Genomic DNA, 6,494 nt, shown 5'->3' with positions numbered 1-6,494 from the left:
ATTTGTCCAAATTTCGAGTTTTCTTCAGTCAAACTTGGATTTTATGATGTAATTCCTCATGTTGTGAGTTGAGTTGATGTAATAGAAGGTAAATGAGATTGTTAGAGTGATTTTGATGTAATTTTAGGCCTCATTTGTGAGAAATAGTTTAGTGAAAGTGTGAATGGAGGGTTTTTTCCAACCTCCTCACGCATTAGGTTTTGGTTGAGAAATTGATGTAAGTTGTTCCTATACTGAGAGATTTGACTCTTGAGAGTGGGGAAGTTTTTTTTAATCTATATGTATCTAGTTTTCATTCAAATTCAAGGTTGGATATCGAAGAGTGGAAATCTTGTAGCTTGTACTTCATCATATTTTTATAGGAAATCAAAGGCCAAGTTGCAGCTATTATTCAGGAATTCTTTTTCTCTGAGCTTATGGTATTTTTTTCTCGTGTTAAACATTTATATGAATGATAAATTAGTTTTCTTTCCATATTTATGCTTTTCAGTGATTTTCCTAAGACGTATTAAACATAATTCTTGTAATTATGCTCTGTTTTGTTAGGAATCTCATTTTATATGCTTAGTATTCTCATAGATGAATTCATGGTTCACATGCTCATCTTAATTTTTTTACCTATTCAACCCTACACTACATCGAACAACTCCTAAGCTATCACAAAATCATTCCTACCTTTCTCCTTTATATCTCATGTAATTGAACCTTTGAAGACCTCACCTAGTTCCCTCATTTGTACCTCTCATCCAACGAACCCTAAATTTGAAAAATGGGAGTGCTGTAATAACTAGCCTAACATATTTTCCCACTCCAGTCATCATTGGTTATGAGATCATAGAGAGATCACTCTCTCGCTTAGTGGGGCTAGCTATTGAACTCTAAGTGGTTTGAGGTTACCTCCATCGATCTCCTCTCTCAACCTTGGGACACTGTGGAGGATAACACGTAGCTCAAAGCATGTTCAAGATAAGAATTTTAGGTCATATATATATATATATATATATATATATATATATATATATAACATGAAATCATACATAATTAGGTCATGACATGAATTGAAGCATAAAGATCATAACATTAGGAACAAGACAAAGCGTCTTTATTTACATTTGCAAAGAATGTGGAAGAACACAACCTAATTTGACCACAACTCCAAGCGAAACCTTCCTTCAGATCTGTCGAGCCCAAGCCTCAACAATCCTTTTTCAAATGCATACACATAGATGCCATATAAAGGAGATGGACATCTCTATTAGGAAACAAGGTTTTCCTATAGCTGGGAGTGTAGGAGGAACATGGATAAATTAGACTTGATTAGGCACCAATTGCATATAATATCAATATCATACCTTTTCTCCTCCCTTAGGCCTTCCCATGACGTGTACTTATATCACTCTAAAATAGTTGTTTCATTTGGGATACAGTTAGGCCACAGGATCCTACAGGTGGGATTCCGGTGTAACTCATGAACCCCACCCATAAAATAGGGATTTTGTATTTTTTTTAATATTTCAAATTATATACGTGGGTTGGGAATAGCTGGACCCATGTGTGCACGTGATTTTTAAAGGGAAAAGTTGTGTATGGAATTTAAAATAACGTTTTTAGTAAATGAACCAGGTCTGAAGGGAAAGGGCTGCCCAAGGCCATTACTCAGAGCATCGAGTATACGAGGGTGATAAATGTTCCTATAAGAGATGCCCCCTAATATATTAGGTTAGAAGGGGTACATGATGGCCAAAATGTATTAAGTGTGTAGAGAGAATCATGCAAGGTGTTGGGAGGAGATCATGAGATTCCAGCCTGCCAAACCAGTGGAAGAGATCATAAATAAAGCTCATGTCTGAGATGGTCATACCCATGCTCAAAGATAATAAAGCATGTCCACATATCAAGTGTAGAGCAAATAGAATATGTATACAAGTACAAAGGAAACTGAGAAATACATACTGGATCATCTCATAATAGTGGAAAAAGTACATATCAAGGTCATGACACAATGTCACATATAAAAGAATTGATTAATTATGTTGAAGGAGATATCTGATCATTGATCTCACATAATTGATCCTCAAAGTACCAAGATAGAAAGTGGAATAATGGTACTGCATGCAACTCGGGTGCCAACATATAAAATGTTGTTGTGATGAACTACAACATATAAGATAGATGGTTTCACTGGGAGAAAACTGGAGGAACTGACAAGTGAACCAAAAAATGATGATGCAACCCAAGGTCTTCAGTAACTGACATGGTACATTTCTATACTATAGGAATAAATGAGCTCAAATCGACCATATGAGAAATTTTTTGATTACTGGTCATTGATGTATATCGTTAACAAACGTGAGGCAACTCACTGATAATGGGAATGAGAGTCAAGGTACCGTAGTACGTTCTAACAAATGAGGATAAGTGAGTTGAAGTTGACCACTTGAGCGAATCTACCAATCACGAGACGTTGATGTATTCTCACTATCGATAGCGAAAGAGTCTACCATTGATGACTGCAAAACCTAAGGTACTGCAAAAGGAATGTAGACCTTATTCCTAGAGCAATGAGTTGTAGTCAATGTAGAAAGATTAGCTAGAACGAAAGCATTAAGGCATCCCACATCAATCGAGCATGAGTGTAACCCACAGGCCAATAAGTTGGAAGGAATTAGATGAAGAAAGATGAAGTAACCATACCAAAGCATGTTTCCAGTGTACACAAGATGTGGCTAGTGCATGACAGAAACCCTTTGAAACAACTAATAATGAAAGCTGACACAAAGGTGAGGAGTCCACCAATAGGGTCAAATGGAAACCAAGGTATTGCATGAATCCAAATGTGTGATAATGTAAGCTAACGTCAAACATAAGGGAAACCACTCAATGTAATGCATTTTTTTTTTTGCACTTCATGTTTTCACATGTTAGTTTAGATGTTTGCATGATTCCTCTTGCTCATTGCGCTCATTTTTATTTTTACTTTGCATGATCACACCTTATGGTCTAAAGGTTGGGAACAAATTCTATGGCTACATTGGAATTTCCACTTTACATGATTTGAAATTTCTTTCCTTAGTTTACGATAAGCTAGGGTGCATGTAGTTAGATGCATTGCATTGTATTTTCCTTGTCCTTTTTATGTTCCATTCATTCGGTTCATTTGTCCTTGAATAAGTTAGTTTTTAGATTTGAGATGGACTTGCTCAGATTTTGTGAAACAGAAATTGAAGCAACTCACATGTATTGGCTTAGTTATCACCCTCTTCCTTGATTTGATTTACATCTTTCAAGTCATTGATTTTCTGATGGAAAATACAATCCTTCAATTGGGAAACTATAAGAAAAACATGAGATTCACATCTATTTAGCCTTCTCATTCATAAAATCGATACTGTTAAGAATGATATGTTCTTGCTTATTTATCTGTGTAGAATAAGATAAGGGAAACGTTTTAGTGATTAAAGAACCAGAGGTATAAAAGCTATCTCTGAATCAACAACCTCCTCTGTTGTCAATAAGTCGAGATCCCTCTTACATCCATTCAAATAATAATAAGCGCCAATGACTATTCCTATGAATTAAAATAAAAGATATATATAAAAGTGAAAGAAGAGAAAGGGTTCCTACATAGGGACGTGAAGCAAGCAACTTTGTTGGCATACTATACAGGTTCAATGTCAACAAAGCAAATTTTGTGTTCCTGAAGTGACTTCTTTGAGGTACTATCCAGGCCTGCTGGTACTAGAGAAACACAAGAGATGTAAAACTCAAACTCTATTTTTCTTATTTCACCGTACTATATTACTCTTATTTATGTCGACATTATTATTGATGTGGCATGTTTAATATTTGTGTTACATCGACTATGTTGGCATTGATGTCAACAAGCTCTTGGTTTTCTTGGTCATACGCATGTGTGAGGAGTGTTGTGTGATGGAGGATTGGTGATGGCCTTGTTAGTTGGCTTTGATGTCAACATACCTATGAGTAGACCTAGTGGAGATGATGTTGTGGTTGCTAAGGAGATGGATTCTAGAAATGTTGAGTTGGTTCGAGATTTTGTTGTTATAGGAGGTTGGAGTGATGCTATTGGTGCTGCATATGTCTCTACATGTCTTAGAGACATTGCATTTGTTGCTACATGTGTGATATGTAGTTTCCTATGTTGGAGGTTCTTCTACCCATCATGGAGGCAGTTTTATGTCATAGTGTTGCTCCTATAAGAGTTGGTGATGCTTCTATAGATATTGTAAATGGTTCTATAGATCTTATAGATGTTGTGGTGGTAGCTTGAGGAGATCGAGGTCCTAACGATGGTAGAATAGGTTTATCATGTCACAGACTTGTTCTTGGCCTATTTTATTAGTTTCATACCTATTGCAGAGGCTTGGAGGAGTGTTCAATTGGTGGATAAAATCATGGAGTAGGTGGCAGAGGTTGAAAGATGAGAGATTAATGATTTTACTGAGCTTTAACCCGAGTCGCATGCATATAGGCGTATGGGAGAAATTGGAAGCTCTAGTTGCATGCTGGGCAAGCACAAAGGAGCAATTATAGCTCCACTCTCTTACAGGACTATGTTATGGGAGTGACCAAGGTTTTGACAAAAACAATCTATGCATTCCTCACGTTGTTGGGTTAATTTTTGGCTTGTGGTGGCCTTATTGATCGAAACGTTTTGGGTTATGATTGGAAAAGTTCGTGGGACCTCTAAAAGTTAATTAAAGCTAAAAATAACAAGAAGTCTAGTGGATTTAGTGCTTGATTGGGTCAATGAGCTGAATCTAGATCTAATCAAGCATATGAAATAAGTTGTGATGCCTAGTAGTTCTGAGTAATTATTGAGTTGATGAGCACTTAAGTTAATCTACATATTGGAGAAAGCTGAGTGTGAGTTGATTGATCATCTATTTGAGTTGTTAGAGTATGTGTGTGGAGAAGAGCCTACAAGCTACACGTATTCTCTACTGCAAAATTTCTAAAGCAGATTACAGTGTAACAAAAGTGAGATAAATTATATTTCAGCCATCATCTTTATGGAGAGTGTGTGATGATGAGTTGTGGATCGAAGAAGTGTAAAAATTTCTCATTTACCACCCTGGTTTTCAGTTTCACCTTATTTCTCCCATAATAGTTAAATGCCCTTTCCCATGTCCATACATTCAACAACTGAAAAATAAATTTTGTTGAAAACACAAATTCTGGAAATTTTACAGACTGCTGGAAAATGCAGAAATATAAAAATCAACACATACAAACATCCATTTAACACATTTAAAAACAGTGATTTTTGGTCAAGGTTTCCCTGGAAAAACCCCCTACAACTCTTGGGGAAAACTAGTTTGAGAGCTCTTTCTTATTTCAGGAAAATGCTTTTTACAGTGAGAAATATTCATAAAAAATCAGCAAGTAAACTTTTACAACTTATGTTGTTTTCCGTGCCTCACAGCCAACTGGAAAAACTTGCAAACAACAAAATCTAAACAACAATAAATGTTGTACGTCCTCCTCAATTTCTGTGCCAATTTTTAGTCTTAAATTCTGCTATTCGACCTACCTAGAAAATCGTACAAGCTGCTAGAAATTCTGCTGTACGATTTCCTAGATTTCTGTGCCGAAAAAAGCTGTATGACCTCCTTGAAAATCCACTGTCTGGCCTCCTTGAAAATTGTGCCAGCAAACTCAGATTTATGTTCCTCGATTTATGTGCAAACTGCTGTACGGCCTCCTTGAAAATCGTGCCCAAAAATCTGCCTTTCACTGTATGCTAACTCAGCTATACGGACTTGCTGAAATGTTGCCTTGGAATGTGTGTCAAGCTGCTGCCTCCATCTCCTCCTTGTCCAGAAATCTCCCTTGCTCTCTTGCTCTCCTTCTCCCAATCTACTCATGCAAGAATGAGTGACCTTTTCCTCCTTTTCCTCCTTTAATCTAACCCTAAGTGACTTTTGGGTGATCCCTAAATCCAATGGCTGAAATATATTGAGATCTAGGGCTGAGATTAAATGCTCATTTAAATCTCACTTTCTATTTTTTAATTCACCCCACTTTAATAAAGACCCACTTAGTCATTTATTTCCAAAGTCACTTTTCCCTTCTAATTTTACATTGACTTTATTAAAGTCACTTTAAAATTATACTTTAGTAACTTTATCACTTAAAATCACTTTTAAATTAGATTTGACTTTATAAAAATTATAAAGTCACTTTAGGAGAAAAATTAAATTCTTTTCGACACTTTCCCTAGGCCAAATATCAAATCCTTAGGGAACCACTTGTCCTCCGGTACCAAACTTCAACACTCCCTCTTACCAAGGAAGGTGTTCCTCACCACACCCATCTTGTCTCTGAAGTAGTCATGCTTGCCCTGTGGTAAGGCTTTGGTAAGAATATCTGCAACCTGCTCATCAGGGGGAATATACTCAAGCTTCACAATGCCCTTCTGAACACAATCTCTGATGAAATGATATTTGATCCCAATATGCTTTTACCTGTCA

This window comes from Pinus tabuliformis, chromosome Q, assembly GCF_031772625.1.
Source record: "Pinus tabuliformis cultivar Carrire ecotype Pingquan chromosome Q, CPIR1, whole genome shotgun sequence".
NCBI classification, from domain to species: Eukaryota; Viridiplantae; Streptophyta; class Pinopsida; order Pinales; family Pinaceae; genus Pinus; species Pinus tabuliformis.
Note: the sequence above shows the minus strand (reverse complement) of the source record.